The sequence below is a fragment of the Corvus hawaiiensis genome, chromosome 5, assembly GCF_020740725.1.
Source record: "Corvus hawaiiensis isolate bCorHaw1 chromosome 5, bCorHaw1.pri.cur, whole genome shotgun sequence".
Lineage (NCBI taxonomy): Eukaryota > Metazoa > Chordata > Aves > Passeriformes > Corvidae > Corvus > Corvus hawaiiensis.
Genome location: NC_063217.1, coordinates 8,435,285 through 8,452,139, shown reverse-complemented (window position 1 = coordinate 8,452,139; position 16,855 = coordinate 8,435,285).

The window sequence follows — 16,855 nt, the reverse complement described above, 5'->3', positions numbered from 1 at the left end:
GTGGTACACTGATGGGAATAATCACAGACTCCACGAGACTCTCTGTGTTTGCTGCTGCCAACTGGACTAGCTGTTTTAATAAAGTCTGGCTAAATGGATCTAGTCGCATTTACAGTTATGATTACAGTGATCTAGTCACTATCATAGCTATGGTTTGGGCTATTGTGGTCATCTCAGAGACCCCTGACACGGCCGAGTTGCTGAAGTGACATGCATCAGTTACTGCTGACAGCGAGCTGAGCTGCCTCATACAGAGAAGTCACAGCTCTGCTTTAATCCCACTTGACATAGCAGCTCATTCGCTGAAAATAGACACAAATACTATCAGAGCTGAAAATGCTCTGCAGAAGGGGCCCAAAAATCCCAACCTGCATAAGAGTCAAGGGGAGGTTTTTTTGCGTCAGAGGAAAAGCCGGGCAGTGCGGAGGTTTGGCTTGCAGCGGGGGCAAAGAGCGGGGATCGCTCCTGGCCGCCGTGGAGGGCTCGGAGTTCGCGCTGTTGTCGCTTGCAGCCGGGATCTGTCTTGACACCTTTATCAGGCACAGAGACTCTGACATCTCAATACTGTGGCATTGTGTGGGGAAGCATTGAGACAGGGCTGCGGCGAGGAAATCCTACATGTCAGCAGAGACCCTCGCCAGTGACACCGTCGGTTTAAATGAAAACAATGGGGGGAAAAGCAGACATATAAATAAAATGTGCTTATTTCTCCGTCACAGAGAAAGCTTGGCAGCAAGTCAAGCTGCACGATGTTTGCTCTCGTAACTGCTGTGCTGGAGGTGCCAGAAAATCACTAAAAATTAAAACAACAACAGCATAATTATAACACTGCACAAGGAGTTGTTGGCGTCATTATTTTGAAGACAAAATTGCGAAAGCAGGGCCAAATTCTGCTCTCAAGTAAAGACACCAGGGTAAGATCGTTGCTGTAACATCATTGTTTCTACTGCTACTAAGTGTTGGTATTGTTACTATTATGACCCCCATTTTTGAAGAGGAGAACAGCAAAGGAGGACTGGAGCTTTCCTAAGCCTGCGGATAAAATAAAAACATCCATGAGAATTCTGTGTAGTTTTTCACACTGTGGCTGAGTTTTAAAAGTGCCACAGTGGTTGTTCTTTTGTGTCAGGTGAAGGCAAACACTCTCATGCTGCTCCTGGAGGAACAGGATGGAAACGGCTGATCCAAACCTGGTGAGTTTTAAGGTTGCTGGTAGATGTAAAGGTCTGCACCTTGGATCAAGTCAGCTCAGCCCTTTAATGGTTTTGAACTGGTTTTCATTTGGAAAAAAACCAAAAGCTTATAACATTTGGAAGCCCTTTACAACAGGAAATCAAATGGGTATTGAGATAGTTCTATATGAAGGACTTCAAGGTTTGCAGTTTTCCCTAGAGCAGGATATTTTTGGGTTTCCCACTTATTAACCATGCAGAATACTCACATGGGGTTGAGGAGCACAGACCCGATTAAGTACAGATTTTTTGATGCTGCTTTGTCACTGTGGTGACCACCGTAAGAGAGCTCGGGATGTAGTGGTGTGCAGCAAAAACTGCAGCTCTGGACTGTGTCTCAGCCACTTTCTTACTATAAAAAAAAAAAAAAAATCCATGTACATAGACTAGTAAAGCCTGCACAACACAGTTGCATTTATTTCAGCACTGTTATGCCATAAGCCATATATCAGCCTCAAAGTTTTTCTTTCCCCTCAAGCTAGGAGCATGCACCCCCCTTCATGCAGGGTTACTCTCTCTGCCAACATGTTTGTTCTCCTTGTACCCTTTATAAGAATTCCCTTCCCAGAACTTTTTATTTGTTTATCCCCTTAATATCCAAAGCTGTCTGTGATGAAAATCAACCCCCTTTCAGCAGCTCAGGGATGGTGAGAGCCTGCCCTTTTCTGAGTGAGTGGCCTGTCACTGTCATACACCTCCATCTGCTCAGACCCCACTGGGGGCTCAGCCACTGAGGCTGGCTGTCCTAGGACGATTTTTGGGGAGCCTTGCAGGCCCTGGGGGCACTGGCATGGCTAAACCCCCTCCCTCCCTTCGTACCTTTCCAAAGTCCTGCCTTAGAGGGAGGCTGCTAATCTCTCTCTGTGAAAGTGCAACCTGTTGATAGTCTCAAATTAAGTAAAATGAAGGCTGCTGTCAAAAAAACTGGAGCAAAATTGGCTCCAGGTGTGAATGCTTTAAGCAGTCCCTTCTGCCTGTCTGTCCAGGAGATGGGGATGGGACAGGCTGTCAGATGCTTGTCCCAAAGCCCTTGAGACTGAGGCTCTGGAGAGGTATGAAGGGAGAGGGGCTTTATTCATGCCAATAAGTCACCCTTGGTGACATTGCTGTCAGAAAGTGTGTGATCACTTCCCTTCCCCTGCAATCCCTGTCATGCACTGTGCAAAGCTCTCCCCTGCACATCTGAGCTGTCAGATGTAGCATGCCAGGCAGCAGGCTCAGGCACCAGCACTGGGCTCAACAAGGATCTTGCAAAAATTGCACTAGGGACCAGTGCACCCATACATCCAATACTCGCAGGAGTTGCTTCCTTGGCCAGCAGAAAGCAATTTCTGAGTCACTACTGAGTTGGAGCAGAGCAATGAAGTAGGTGAAACTTTAATTCAAATTTTAATATGCTGGCAAGTTTGATCAGAGGCTCGGGCACATGAGCTGCTGAGTCATGTCAGGTTAGGCACACACAATAAACATTGCCAAATATTTCTTGTCAAAACTGGGTCTTGTTAGCTGACTTGTGAGCCAAACTGAGTTTTGTGGCCCCACAATGCTGTAGTGAGCTATTCCTTCAGCCCAGCTGAGTGCTACACACTCACATGAAACTGAATTGAAATATTGTTTCAGAGATCAGTATCAGTGTGCATGAGTAGAAGCCCAAGCTGTCCACCCTTAGCATTAAAGGGTTAAATAGCATCAGTGGATGCCAGCACTGGGGTACATTTTCCAGAGCTCATGTCACTACCCATTTATATCAATAAGGTGCATTGGAATGGCTAAACCGCTTTTTATTAGCTAGCCAGCCCTAAGGACTGCAGTTCCAGGCTGGTTTATTGAATTTCAAGCTCAAAAGTCATTGCTGCTAAGATTAAGGATCCAAATGATTGTCAGGGTAAACACTGTGAGCACCTTGTGAAGGATCTCTCTGTGCCTGCACCCTCTGCAAGCTGGTTGCAACACCGTCTTATCCTGTTGGATTTGTTTCCCACTAAGTGCATGGAAAAGATGAAGAATAGAGGGCTCTCCAAGGGGTGAGTTGTTTTATTTGAAGTGAAATAAGAAGGAACAAGTGAACTGGAGAGGCATGCTGGATCTCTTCTGCAAGAGCTGCATGTGGGGAACTGCATATGGGGAGGTAAAATAGTTTGTCAGCCTGGAGAGCAAAGCACGTGATTGGAGAAAGTGGGGAGGAAAAAAAAAACCCAAAAACTCGGAGTAAGCCTGTGGAGGGTGTGAGAAGCAAGGATTAAAAATCAGACCTTGAAATAATGCTGACTCAGCACAGCAGCTGTGTGTTCAGCCAGGGCACTGCACCAGGGTCACAAGTGGCTCTCAGAGGTGTCACTGACCGCCCCCGCGGGCTGGGTGTTCCCTGTCCTTGGAGGAAACCAAGGCAACACTCTGGAGCCTGGAGAGGACAAGACAGAGATCACTTCTGCCTGCCAGACCTCTTCATGCCATGGCCACGTAGGGTATTTCAGGCAAATGTGTGTGCAGCAGGGTTGAACTTGTGGGTAGCAGGGCACCTCACTTTGAGGGGCATTTGAAATGAAGCCACAGCCTGTTTAATCCCCTGCCAGCCTGTGCAGACTGCTGCCTGTCAGGAGAAATCACACACTGCCAAGATGAGCTTCTGGGAGTCCAACAGCTGTCCTTGAAGTCCTGGATGTGGCCAGAGACCACCAAAGGGCACCAGCTGTCTGCTGCTGCCCATCCACCCATCACCCGCAGCAGGGGTTACAGAAACTTCCCTTTTCTGTGACCCTTTGGAGCTCTCACACACTGGGCTCTTCCCCCGGTCCTGACCCCACTATATTGCCCAGTGGCCACATCCTTACTCTCTCCAAGGGCTTTTCCCCTGCTCTGCCCCACTCCAAGGCAGGGAAAGGAATTAGTAGCGAGTGTCATGGGAATTTTCAGAACAAGCAGCCACATCCTAAAATAAATACAAGTTCAGGTCTTTCATCTGTTAGGGACAGCAGAATTTTAGTCAATATTAGTCATTATTGCTATGACTTTAAGCAAGCTCTTTCTCAGTGGAACATTGTCTTATTTGGGAGGAAGCTCGAATATGGGGACAGTTCAGTCATGCTTAATTCTGCTTTAATATAGGCTGTATGCTCCCTCAAGCCAGTGCTGACACAGTGCTGTGTCTGACACCAGCCCCGCCACATCTAGAGCCTGATATGTATGTCAATCTTCTTGCAATTCCCGTGGTAGTTTTATTTTTCCAAAGAGCACAGTGTAAGCTCTGCTCTGGGTATATTCTGCTGCAGAGATAGGGTGGGTGGATCAGACATGTATCAGCATAGTAAATATACAGGATGTATTAAAGAATTGGGTGACTCTACGGCTTTTACTGGCCTTTGAAATGAGAAGCAACAGACAGATGTATTCCAGATTTGGTGTGCATGTCCAGCAGCTCTGCAGTAGAAAAGCAATTGAGGGGCTTTACAAACAGAGATAAGTCTGTAGGGGATAGTTAAGTGTTATTATCCCTGTGGTACACTCAGTCATTCCAAAGCCCGGGAAGGTGAAATGCCTTCCCAAATACCAACTCCTGGTCTGCAGCTTGGCTTGTGGGACCATGTCCAACTCTGTCACAATAAAGTGATAACTACCTCAGGGATCTTGTGCTTTTGCAGAAATGTGATTCCCCTCGTGCAGCATGCTGGATGTCCAGATCAAACATGATGAAGAATGCAACCTGTGGTCAGGGAGGTTTGGCCTCTGTCAGCCTCGAAAGGCCTCTGTGTAGTAATTGTGGCATAAATCATTTCATTCACCATTAAGGGAAAAACATTTGTGGTGTGGAAAGCAGCAGTTACATAAGAAATTGGATAGGAGGCAGGTAGGCATTGACTTTAGGACATTTCATGGAGCCAATGCCTTTAATCAACAAGGGAAATGTTTGAATGTTAATAGAACTAACAGTGAAACCAGAGTCGTGTTTTGACAAGTATTTCCAAACATTCCAGGAACACTGAGATGCTCTAGCAGCCTCTTTCATAGGGAGGGAATTGATTGCTTGGGTTGTAGTGCAGTTTGCAATGTTCAAACAGCCTTTCCAGAGGAGCTGGGATGCTGCCATGGGCAGGGGCAGGTGGTGGTCCTGGTGGCACTGGGGGAGATGGGCAAATGAATGTTTTTAATAAATGAGAGCACTTTCTTCCTAAACTGGACAAATATCCTGTAGGCTTCTTAGAAGAGAAGTGAACTCAATGCTGGAAGCTCTTCCTGTGATAGAAATTCTTTATTTTCCTTTCATATGAAAAAATAGCTCATGATACATTTTTCCAGAACATGGTGATGGCTCCATCCTCTATTGCCCTTTGCCCCAATTATTTTGCATATACTTTTAACACATTGGCTCTATCTGTTCTGAAAGGAAGCCCTGAGTCATTTAAAACATGACCAGAAAATTGCTGGGGGACAAATGCACCAGCCCTGCAAGGCCTGCATGGATTTGCCAGGCTTTTCACAGCTAATTTTGCTTTAGGTCAATGGATCAGATGAATCATTAATAAGCATTTGGAAACTCTGGATGCCAGGTACTGCTGATCCTGAGCACCTTGTAAAAGATTCACCGATGGGTCAAAGGTTTTTATGTATGGAGAAGACCCAAAGTTTACCCCCAGATTTGCCATTAACTGTATGACTCTAAAAACTTCCCTCCCTCTCTGAGCATCTCCTCTCTCTGCAACACTCTGTTGCCCATGTAGGCTGAAAAACTCACATAAATTCAAGTAAAGTTAGCAAACACCTGAATGAGGAGCCTGATTGATCTGAGCTGTGGTCGATAAGAACAACATGCCTCTAAACCCTGACTTTTTGAACTTACATTTCTTCTAATGGTGCTTGTCTCTCTCTGCTGATAGTGGAGGGATCCTAGATGCTCAGCTGATGAAGGGGGGTTATTTTTCACCCATTTTTAGCAGCCTTTACTGTTGTTTTCTGATGATGGAGGGGCTTAAAGGCTTCCCTGTGGTGTAAAGAGAAACAGGACTCCACTGAGTCCATGGGCACTGGCTGGAAGTGCCAGATGTGGTCCAAGGCAGGAGTCCCATGGTCCCTTAAGGTTTCACTTCTCCAAACTAGAGCCTTGCTGAAGGTCAGGATATGTGGCCTTCATTTCATACAGCACCATTTCCCATTTGTGCATCATCATTAAATCCAAAAGACCACAATTTTATTTCAAACTCCACTCAAATATGTTTTCAGTACTAGTGAAAGGTAAATAGATCCTTCTGAAAGCATTTCTACAGCATAGCACCAGTCCTCCGTAAAAAAAAAAAAACACCCAAAAACCAGCCAGAGTAGCCAGTGGTTTTCAATCTGTTTCATTTGCAGACATTCACATCTCTTACCAGCAGAGCTTCAGCCCCTCATACAGTTAAATTGAAGCCTACTGGCAATAGGCTTATTTTTCTTGTGAAGTTTTGTAGACCATTCAGAAGTCAGTGCACCCTGAAGACCCACATACTGCAGTGAAACTGATTGAAAACTGCTATCTACTTATTCTTCTGTAACTAAATAGGATGGGTTTTGCCATATATTTATGTGAACTGTCTGCTTCAGTCTCTATATAGTGTCTGGAATCTGGGGGCTTTCTAGTTAGGTGGGACAGACATTTTCTGCAAGGCTGAAGGCAAATATTATTTAGAGATTTTCAATTATTTAGTGATGTCCCTATGTGGAGTGTAACAACAGCTGTAACTGGGAACTAATATTAATGGGCAAAATCCAGTTACCCCACTTAATCACCAGTTTCTGAGCTTGTTGCAGTGAGGGGAGAAAAGATTTTAAATGAATCAGAATAATAGCAATTATTTCCAAAAGGCTTAATGTAGTTTACCCAGAAATTGTGGGCCCCCATGGTGGGCTCATGGGAGGCAGCAGCAAACAGTGCAGATCCTAGGAATCTCTGTAGCCTAGTGCTGGAGACAAATCCTCATTTTCTGTGAGGAAAAGCGCACAAAGCTGGGCACTTCGGAAACAACAGCTAGGAGGTGGCTGCAGTATCCACTCTGGCTCATGCAAGCCACTTGATTGTGACAGCAAATTTGTGTCCTTCTCCAAATTTTAGGCATAGTATTAATCATTTGCCATGGTAAGACAAAAGGGTTGTATATTGCCAGGAATATATTAACTACTCTTTCAATTGAGAACACAAGTAGGAACTTGGTTGAAAAGGGCATATTTTCTCTGCGGCTGTTGATGCCTTGAATCATAGAAGTATAAAAATATTTGTAATAGTTTGTATCTTACTACAGAGTGGAAGGGGGATAATCACTGTCAGGCTGATTTTTCTGCAGACAGCTGTGCAGCTCATAACAAGGGATATCTGCACATGTAAAAAGGATACCAAAATCAAATTATCTCAACTTTGAAAATATATTCCTTTCTGCAGCTGACAGTGCTAAAGTTAACCTGGGAGCCAGAGAGCACTCTGTCTGCAAAGAAAATTAAAACCACTATTTGCTTCCAGCCATCTGACTGGCTCACGGGGTAATAAGAAAGACAAGGACACTAGAGAAAAGTTATCATTTTTTCTTGAAGGCTGTGTGAAAAATTTTCAGTCACTTCTTTGCCAAAATAGTTTTGTAAATACTGGAGACGCTTGATTTTATCCACCCTGAATTCATCAAAATGCTGAAGCATGTTCTCACAGGTAACCACAGTTAATCTGTGTAATCTTGAAATGGCTTTCAGCTTTTAGAAGTTTACATTAAGTAAAGATTATCCAATTATAGTTTTCTTTAAAGATAAGAACGATAAGGTTGACGGAGAGACATGTTAGATGACTGAAGTATGCTGCTTGTATTTCATATGTTTTTTGCAGTATGCTGTGAGATGATTCTAAAATTAAAGCACTGATTTCAACTGCGCAGGAGTGTATGACATAACACAGTAATGAAACATAAGCACAACAAAAGATGACAATCATGGTCATCACTGCTGGTATCTAAAACACATTGTGGCACTATGGATATCATCCAGAGTTATACATTAGCTTTCAAAATGCCTCACTTCATGTTTTCATTTCAGCCAATAAATTACTTGAGGCCTGACTCAGCCACTTGAAAAATAAATGTTGACTTTTCAGGAAATTGTAAGCATTACTGGAAGGTCTGAAGTCTGATAAACAGCTGCTTATGGATCGTTTTGTAGGAGGAATAATGTGTGCAGTGAAATTAAAAGAGCATTCGGGAGTTTGGTGGCAGGAAATGGACTCATATGCTAACTTTGAGTTCTCTCACTCTCTTACAATGTGTGAAATATACTGTATTTGCTTCTACCTCACTTCAGCTTTGAAAAATATTCCTTTCGTAAGCAGGCTTGGACAGTTTTAAGAAACCAGGTGAATATTAGTCCCGAGAAGATCAAACATTAAGTTAATATCCATTAAGTTAATATCCATTTCAATTGTATCAGTAAAGTGTTTCATGGAATGATTTGAAAAATAAATATTAGTGTAACATGTCAAACTGGTGATAAACACAATTTAAAAAAAGGTATTGGGGCTAATCAGAATTAACCTCCCAGCTGAAAGCCAAAGAAAAACCTACCTGCAAGTGGAAACACAGGATATACCTGAGGGAAAATGTGTTTCACCTGAGGGAAAAGGTGTTTCACCTGAGGATGGTCCCAGGTGGCCAGGAAGGCCAATGGCATCCTGGCTTGTATCAACAATAGTGTGTCCAGCAGGACTAGGGCAGCGAATGTCCACATGTGCTGGGCGTTGGTGAGGCCACACCTTGAGTCCTGTGTCCAGTCCTGGGCCCCTCACAGCAAGAAGGACATTGAAGGGCTGAAGTGTGTCCAGAGAAGGACAGTGGAACTGTGGGAGGGTCTGGAGCACAAATTTTATGAGGAGCAGCTGAGGAAGCTGGGGTTGTTTAGCCTGGTGAAAAGGAGGCTCAGGGGAGACCATTGTGCTCTTTACAACCCCCTGACAGGAGGGTGCAGAGAGCTGGGGATCAGTTTCTTCTTCCAGATAACAAGTGATAGGATGAAAGGAAACAGCCTCAGGTTGTGCTGGTGGAGGTTTAGATTGGATATGAGGAAAAACTTCTTCACTGAAAGGGTTGTCAAGCATTGAAACAGGCTGCCCAAGGAAGTGGTGGAGCTACCACCCTGGAATTGTTCAAAAGGCGTGTGGATGTGGCACCTGGGGACATGGTTTACTGGTGAACAAGGTGGTGCTGGGTTAACAAATGGAATTCATGATCTTAGCGGTCTTTTCCAACCTTTACGATTCTTGGAATTCAAAAGCATCATTGCCATCTGGAGAGGGCTGTCCCTGCAGCTGGGTGTACCTGCTCTGCCACGTGCTGGCGGCAAACTGCCTTGGTGCTGCCCTGAGCCCATCCTGCTCTGAGAACCTGTGTGGGCACCTGCTGTAAATCCTGAGTTCACTGAGCAAACAGCATGGCCACGTTGACAGTGGCTTGTCTAGTTGTAAGCAGCATCTTAGGGCCACAGTTTCAGTCCAACGTTAGTCTAAAAGGCAACAAATACTAATTTGCCATCTGAATTCCTTGCTTTTCCCTTTCTCTTCTTCCAGCTCTCTGGCTTTGCTCTCCAACCCGCACTGAACTGAGGAGGCAGTGTCCTTTAGTAATGTCACGCTGGTGTCATGCTGTGTGTTGTGCAGGTGGTTGAAGGCTTTTTTGTGTTCTCTGAGAAAGGACTGCCTCCTTGTTTGCACCCAGGGAGCCTCGGTGGTGGCCAGTGTCTGTTGAGCAGAGCTGGGGCACTTCCACCTCTGGCTGGTCTCTAGCTGCTGGTGGATGTTGAAATGCCAACTGTATGCTCAGGGCTGAGAGTGAACAAAGAAAATTCTCCAAATCAGTCTCTTGCAGCACTCTTAATGTCACAAGTGTTTGGGGTTTTTTTTGGTGGATGATGCTGGAAAGCTTCTAAGGATCTGTGAATTTAACTGGTGTCAGCAAAGTTTTCAGGGTGAAATTCATTATGCCAAGAGACTGTGATGCTTGTTTGGGGAAAAAAAAGAGAAAGATTTGGACTTCAGCTTTTTCCTTGTCAGAGGTACTGGAGGGGGAAAGACTGAAAAATGTTGTTTTTCCTTTGGTTGTTGCGTGCAATAACCACTTGTCCTTATTCTGGCTTCTTTTATTCTGTTGCACTCAGTCTTTTTCTCTGCCTTCATTGAAAATGCCTCAGCTTCATGTGTGTGTTTGCAATGACCCCACGTGAAAAGGAATTAAAATATTGTGCCATTTTCACACCTGCAAACTAATCTTTATTTATATAAAGCTTCTGTATTTTGGGAACTGGCTGTGCTCTAACACTGCAGGTCACCACTGGCAAATTCAAGTTAGAAGTTATTTGTGCAGGAAAAAATGCTGGAGGGCATTGCCTGTTCCATGGCAGTGAGGATCTCAGGGGTGTCTTGAGAACTGTTCTGAGAGTGGATCTGGGGTAAAAGCTGTGGGAGATCCACGCTGAGTTCTGCAGATCCAGAAGTGGCAGGAGAGATCATGTCTTGCTCAAGCCACCTGGTATGACTTTTGGGGTACTTGCTTTAGTACTTGCTCTTTTCTCTGTTTCCCACCTGTATTATAATTTTTATTTCCCAAGGATGTTATAACCGTACAGGGAAGGCCTGAGGAAAGGTGCAAAGGTGATGGAAGGTAACCCTTCTCTTCCTCAAAGCTGTGAGTATGGCCTTTTCAGTGGAGCAGAAAATGCAAGAAGTGGGCTCCAGGGAATTCGGGCCAGAATTGGTGCAAAGTTAGTTTTCACGTCTCGCCTCTCCATACAGTGAGTCTAGAAATTGCCTGCAGCTCTATTTTTAATTCCAGATGAAAGGCTTTGCAGACAGAGGAGTGGAGCTGAGGGTGAGCTTCTCAGAAATGAGTGAAGCTGCCAGAAAAAGGCAAGAAGCTGAGTGGGTGGGTGGATGGAGTGAGGGTCTCTGCTTGCATGTTCTTCACAGGGAGTGTTTCCACTGACCAATGCAATGCTATACCTTGGCAGTGCGGTTGTGCCAAGGGAATACCAGAGCTTAGCAGAAAGGTGAGTATTGTGTCCAGAGTAAATGCAGATGTGAGGAGAAAACAGGGCAGGCATCAAACCTCTATGGTGCACTGCTCCATCACGGGTGTGTGATTCTTCAGGGTCTTGCAAAGCAGCCAGCAAGTCCCTCTGCAACATCAGCTGTCCTTTGCCCACAGATCTACCTCATGAAGTGGAAACGAGGGCTCAGACACTGTTGGTCTCTGACTCCCTGCTCTGACCTCCTTGGGATGCTGTGAATCTTCTAAACAGGAGAGGGTTTGGTCATGTTTGTTTGCAGTTATTTTTCTCTGAGGCCCTTCCTCAGGATTTTGTTAGCATTGCAAATTCCCGTTTCACAATCTGCATTCTTCCAAAAGGCAGACAAAGGCATTTGAAACTAGCTGCTTTTATCACTGATGCTCAATCTGGATGAAAGAGGGCTGGATGGATCCTCAGGCACAGGGGTTACGCCATCCCTCCATCCACCCTGGGGGAGCTGTGCTGATTTACCACAGCTGAGGATCCCCTTGGTGGAATTTAATCTGGGGAGGGTTTGGTGATGATCTGATCAAAGGCAGCCTCTGCTGAGGCTGAATTCAAAAAGCTGAAGGATGGGAACACTATGCTCTTGGGACATGCTCTAGTCTTCCTTAGGAGATGGCCGGAGAGTCCGGCTCAGCCTGTTGCACAGCAATGCTGTTGCAGATAACAACCATCTGCATATTTGGCAGGCTCTCTCTGGTTGCATGTCCACCCCTGAGGCAGTCGCTGTCCCTTGGATGGCCTGTTAGACCAGGTTTAGGCAGACTGATAAGATTAAAGAGGTGAAAGAAAGATATGGCAGCAGCAGCAGCATTTACCCTTGGAAGAGCATTTGCTCAAGGGCCATGATGCAGAGCAGTGCTGGGGAAGACCTTTGCTCCCAGCTCTGTTCCTGGGCAGCCAGGTCCACCTCGAGAGATATGGTGAGCAAGACCAGGGAGGTTGCTCTAGCACATGAGAGCAGGATTGTGTCCATGCAGACATATCCTTGGGGGTCCAGCTGGTTTTAAACTCTCAAACTAGTTGCAAATAAGCAGCTAGTAGTGATGTTTTCAAGAAGCAGAGTGGATTTTGGGTTGGTTTGTGTTTACCCAGCTGAGCTTCAGTCACTTAGTTTTAGCACTGAGGGCACTGAAGGACAGTAGTGGAAACAAGCTTTAAAATGAATTACTTCATTTTGTCTTCAGCTTCTGCTACCCACTTACAAGAGTGAAGAAACTGAATTTGGATGCTTCTCTCACCATTGGGTACATAAGGCAATTTCTTGGTCATCCTGTCTGACTTGAGCTGCCCGTTGCACATCTCCTTCTTTGAGGAGTGTGTTGCAGCCATCCCCATCTGTGTTTCCTTCCAGCTGCCTGGTGGCAAGACAGCCTCTGCAGACATTCTGCTTTCATTTTCAGCACATCTCTGCTGTGTGCCTCTCCCTTACTGGGTAGTGTTGGAGTCTCAGATCTGATGAACTCTGAGAGTCCGTTCTGCCATCACTGTTGTGGCTGAAGCATTAAACAGATTAATCCAAACCATATAACTTTAGCAGAAGCCAGGTTCAAAGTAGTGGCAAAACCCAGCCAAAGAAGAGGTAAGTGTGTGGGTAGTCACTCCACTGTGCTGTTGGCTTAGACTGCTGCTGATTAAATGTTTAAAGCTGCTTTAAGGTATGTCCACAGGTTATCTCTTCTCTAGCAGAGCCTTTGATCAACTTCTGCTCTGTCTGAAATAAGCTTTAGTCAGATACTTCATTATTCCCAAGGAGTTTGCATCCAAAGTCCTTTGGCTGGCTCTCCGGACCTTCAGAGGGTTTTTTTCTGGTTTTCTACCCATTTGTTAACATGGGAATAACTTATGAACTGGAGCCTGAGTGATGGCAATTTAAGCTGTAGATTTTTGAGGCTCAAATCTTGGTTAACACTGCTGTGCTGACTGTGGATGTGATTTCCTTCCAGACATTCCTACTGCGCTGCACATTGCTGCCAAGATATGTAAATTGCCTCACTTAACTTCCTTTGCTTTCTAATATCGCATTGAGTTAGGCATTACCTGACTTCTCATTAAGTTTTCATTTTTAAATAGCTAATTATTTAACTTCCTTTTTTTGCTGATCTGGACAACATTTTGAGGTGTGTTTATATGTGAGTATGGCTCTCATCTAAAAACAGTGCTGCTAGTAAAATCTGAGCAATGTAGGGCACTGCTGCTGAGCCACATGAGGCCTGTGTTGCATCTATGTGTGCTTTTTCTCCTGACGAAGTCCTGGGCAATGCCAAGGAGTAGAAGTGAAGAAAAATAACCTTGTGTGACATCAGTTGCCTGTGTGAAGGCTTTTAATGATGCACTCTGCACCTTGATATAAAACTTTAGTAATGCTCCTTCGTTTTGCTGACATAGAGAAACGGGGTGAATCACCACAATGGCATTAGCTGAGACAAATAAAGCGTGTTTAACAAGTCCTTCAAAGCCAGTGACCTCTGTAGACATGCCACAGTCAGGACTGCTGGTCATATTTTGCTAGCATCATTCCTAGAGAGAAGTGACTCTTTCCTTAAATAGATCAGCTGACTTTAGGGGAAGAGGCTGGAAGAGTAAAGCCCCAGTAATGGTTTGTGAGTGAAGCTCACATGGAAACAACTGAGCCAAGCACCTCAAAGCCTCAAATGGGAGTCAATTCAATCTAAAACTGACCTTGAGAGATTGTTCTCCAAACCCTGTGTTGCAAAAGTGTTAGCTGTTCTTGACAAAAGGAAGGTAGATATTTGATTACAAAGCTTTTTCTCAGTTGTTTAATTAAGAGAATTAATGATTAATTTCATCAGCAGTTTCTGTGTTGTTTTGCTGGGGCCTGTGGCTGAAGGACAGCAAAACTGTTTGAGCCTTTGGCTGGGAACAACCACAGTTTATTGTGCATTTTGCTTTTGTCAGCATTTCCAATAATTGAACCAATTTCTGATAGGAATTACTCACCCTCCCTCTTCACCCAGCAATCAATATTTGCAGCAGTCAGTTTTCTTTGGTGAAATACTGATACTTTCCTGTTCATTTGGATCCCTCTGTGCTACATCTGGGCCACCATGGTTTGCTTCTTCAGAAGGAAATAAAAATGCAAGTCTGAGGATGCACAGATGCCTTGAAGGCCTGGCTTTTGGGACTCTCCAGTCCTCAGAGGCTGTGGATCTGCTTGGAAGATATGTCCATCTGCCATTTGTTGCTTGTGGAAGTTGTGTACTTCTGGGCTTCTAGAAAGTTAATCAGTGTAAGAAACAGTGCTGAAATCTCTGGTTTACTTTGATGTCACCATCATGTCTAGTTTTGAGCACTTTGGAAACTCCTCACCTGATAAAACTGAAGGTATCAGCCCATGGCTCTGTTGAAGCTCTGTCTGTAGAAGTGTCTAAAGCTGTACCCCATCACTGGCTGCAGGTTTGTTTTCATTGGGGAGCATGGGTCAGTATGTCTCTAAGTATATAAACTACAGACTTTTATCCAAAAATGCATTTGAAGAGTGGGATGTATCTCATGCAATTTTGAGTGGCTACAGGCAGTCACTTTATACGGTAGGCATCCCCTCCAAAGGGATCGGGACTGGTGTCCCCCACAGGGGGAGTCACAGAGCTCCTGGGACCTGGTGGAAGGGGATTTTCAGGCTCCTCAGATTCATTCAAGGAATGTCCTTGACTGAAACATTGCTGGCTTTAGGTCAAAAAGCTGATTCAGTAGAAGTCTAAACTTCTGTCCTTATGGTGTTTGGGAAACATCCTGATTTACTTAATTTAAACAAAGGCAGATATCCGGTTAAAATCCCTGGAGCTGCAGCCAATAAGTGCCTTATTTCAGCACTGTGCTTGCAATGACTGCTACCCACCATAAAAACACGGTTCAGGGGAATAAGTGTATTAAGAAAATAAATGGACGTAATACTTGAATTAGACGCAGATTTGAAATATGTGAGGAAAGATGGAGTAAGCAGAAAGAGCTGACGAAGAATAAATAGACAGGGCCTGGTGACAGCATGCTTAAGCCAGGCTGCTGCACAGGGTGTATTTTTATCTTGTATTTGATTTCTTTCCTACACTAGGTAGGTGAGAAAGGGGCTTGCACTGCCAAACATCTTGAAAATAATCTGCAAAAGGGTGATCCATGGTGTGGAGAGAGCTTGAGGAGCTGCAAAAGGAGCTGCAGGAGAGGATCTCACAGTTATTAGTGGATGCACTGAAGAAGATAGGATATGGACAGGTTAGGGCCAGTGATAGGGTGTATTTGAGACACATTAATACTTTCTAAGGTTACTCCTGCTGGTGTTCATACCTGCTGGCCAGATGGATTATTCATGTCTCCAGCACCACTAGGTACCTCACTAATGTGAATGGATGTCATGGTTTAACCCCAGCCAGCAACTCAGCCCTGCAGAGCTGCTCACTCACCTCTCCGTGAGGTGGGAGAGAGAGTCAGAAGGGTAAAAGGGAGACGATTCAAGGGTTGAGATAAAGGCAGTTTAATGGGTAAAGCAAAAGCCCCACACACAAGCAAAGCAGAACAAGGAATTAATTCACCACTTCCCAAGGAGGGTGTTCAGCCATCCCCAGGACAGCCGGGCTCCATCCCACGTCACCGTGACTCGGGAAGACAAACGCCACCACTCCGAACATCCCCCCCCTTCCTCCTTCTTCCCCCTGCCCCATGTACTGAGCATGGTGCCATATATATGGTATGGAATATCCTTGGGTCTTCTGGGGTCAGCTGCCCCAGCTGTGTCCCCTCCCAACTCCTTGTGCACCCCCAGCCTCCTCGTGGGTGGGGTGGGGTGGGGTGAGGAGCAGAAAAGGCCTTGGCTCTGTCTAAGTCCTGCTCAGCAATAGCAAAACATCCCTGGGTTATCAACACTGCTTCCAGCACAAATGCAAAACACAGCCCCATACCAGCTTCTATGAAGAAGATTAACTCTATTCCAGCCAAAGTCAGCACTGGGGATCTGTCAATACATATTATCCTGGGTTTGGAACAGCAGGAAGAGGTTAGATGTCCTCCCTGGGCTCATACCGATCTGGCATAAAGATCCAATCTCCCCGAACCTGTGTCTTAATGAAACAAGTATGTGAAACTGTGAAAAAAATAATGTTGTAGAAGACCTTGAGAGGTCAATGAGTCCTTCCCCCAGCCCCTCCACTTCTTAATGAGAATAGTTGATCTTGTCCCTCTCTTTGACACAGCTCTGGGTCTTCCCGCTTTCGGAAGTGAAACTGATTTGGTAGTGGGGTAGGGAGGAGAGTCATTTCTTGGCTTATTTTCTGCCTCTTTCTAGTGGCTGGGGGTTTCTGGGACACTTCCCTGATTAGGATATCATGTGTGAGAAGACAGTCTGACTGCAACCTGAGTGGCACCCTTTGTCCCTGCTGTTGCTGGGACTGAGGAGATTGTCAAGAGAGTCGATGGGTCTGTGAGATGGCAGGATCAGACTCGGTGTCCCCTGCTTGAGCACTTTGTAGAGACTCTAGCACTGAGACTTGAGTCATAGTCTTTTCTTTGCCTTAGGCTAATGATATGAGCTGGAGTCATCCTGGCTCTGAGGT